We start from the raw sequence: 1,736 nt of genomic DNA on the forward strand, positions 1-1,736 counted from the left end.
TGGGCTGCAGCCCAGCTTTCTGCTACCGGGGAGACCCCGGCTGCTCCAGTCCCCAGCCCCTTTCCTTCTGCAGTGTGAAACGTGCTAAATCCCAGGGTGCACTGGAAATGTGGGAATAAGCCCCAAAAACATCTCCTTCCCCTTTAAAGCCAGAGGGTCTTGTGGAGTTGCTGGAGTCCCACAGGACAACCGTAGGGCCGAACCCAGGGGCCTTACGACGGGTCCCGCCCCTCAAACAGAAGCAGAAGCGGCAGGTCGGGGGGCGTGTGGGAGTGTTTAACTGGGAAGCCCCCAGTTACCTGCCCCAGCCCCGGAAGTGAGCTGAGCCCAGCGCACAAAGGAGGCACAGAACGAGGAGGGGGGCCGGATGGGAACCACATCCCCCTGGCTGCCCCCACCACGGCATCACCGACTCCCAGCAACCTGCCTCACCCCCAAAACACCCCACACTCGTCCCAGTGATCAGAACAAGGCCCCCAGCCTCAGTTCCCCCACAAGCAGCAAGATAAAGGCCCCCCCCTCCGCTCACCAACCATGAGAAAAACCACTTATTTTCCTTGCTGTTCTGTTTTTTAAGGTGATGCAGGAGCCACCCCCAGAGCAGCAGAGCTTACCTGCCGAGAGGAACCCTCAGTTTTGGGGTGCACGGGGCAGTGAGGCTCCCCAGGCTGGGAGGGATGCTGGTTCTCTGCCGGGGGGGTTGGACCTGCCCCGTGCCCGAGCTCTCATTTTCTCTCTTACTCAAGGCGGCTTTCCGTTTTCGGGTTACACACAACCGCCGCTGCTCACACGTTTCCTGTTTGCTGCATTGCAAACGGGGTGCAGGAAGGGCCTGTCTGGGGGGTCACCATCACCCCAAATCCCCCCAGATCCCAAAGCATCTGCCGGTGTCACTGGGAACAGAAGTCCCCATCCGTTCCTCATTTGTGATGGTCCGGAAGGCGTTTGGAGCGGGGGAAAAGCATCAGAGAATCAACAAATTATATTTGAAGAGTCCAAATAACCCAAACTACGAGACTATGTTTAACCCACCGAAGACAGACCAGACCTGTAACTCCCCTGCAGAGGCCCTTTGGCCCCAGGATTTGGGGATCTCCCCACGGTGCTGCTCACACCACTATTTTTTTTTTAAGGATCAGCTTTAAAGGCAGCGCCAAAGGCACCGGCTGCCCATGGTCTGCAACCACAGGGACGTGGGATTTGGACAAGTCATGTGCATTTTTGCTCCAATTTAACTGTAAAATGGGAGAAGATCCTGAGCAAAAGCCTAAAATAACAAGGGGAAACACCAATTATTACCTTTTTAGGTTATAACGAGGAGCTCCCAGGGCAGGAGCGTAGGCTGGAGGCTGGTGCCTTGCTCACCTCTCCCCATCCCAGCTGGTTCATGTGGGAAGCGGCTGCGGGGGTGCCCTGCCCCATCACACCCACCCAGCCCAGCCCAGCCCTGCTCCGTCACCAGCGATCCCAACCAGGCAGCACCCAGCTCGGGTGTAACCGCTCTGCCTGGGCACTCGTGGGGCAACCGAGGGCTCAGCTGTGCCCTCACCACCCTCGGAGCAAAGCTGGGGTCTGTCACCCCCGACCGAAGCAGCCCCACAGTCCGGCTGGGGTGCTTGGCTTGCAAATCCCACCCCGAGCTCCATTTGGCTCCGCTTCTCGCAACCCCCGGGGCTGTTGGCTGCTGCACGGAGAAGCCTGAATTTTGGCTTTGTTTTCCCTGGGGGAAAAAAAAA

This window comes from Eurypyga helias, unplaced genomic scaffold (assembly GCF_000690775.1).
Source record: "Eurypyga helias isolate BGI_N326 unplaced genomic scaffold, ASM69077v1 scaffold8189, whole genome shotgun sequence".
Taxonomy (NCBI): Eukaryota; Metazoa; Chordata; class Aves; order Eurypygiformes; family Eurypygidae; genus Eurypyga; species Eurypyga helias.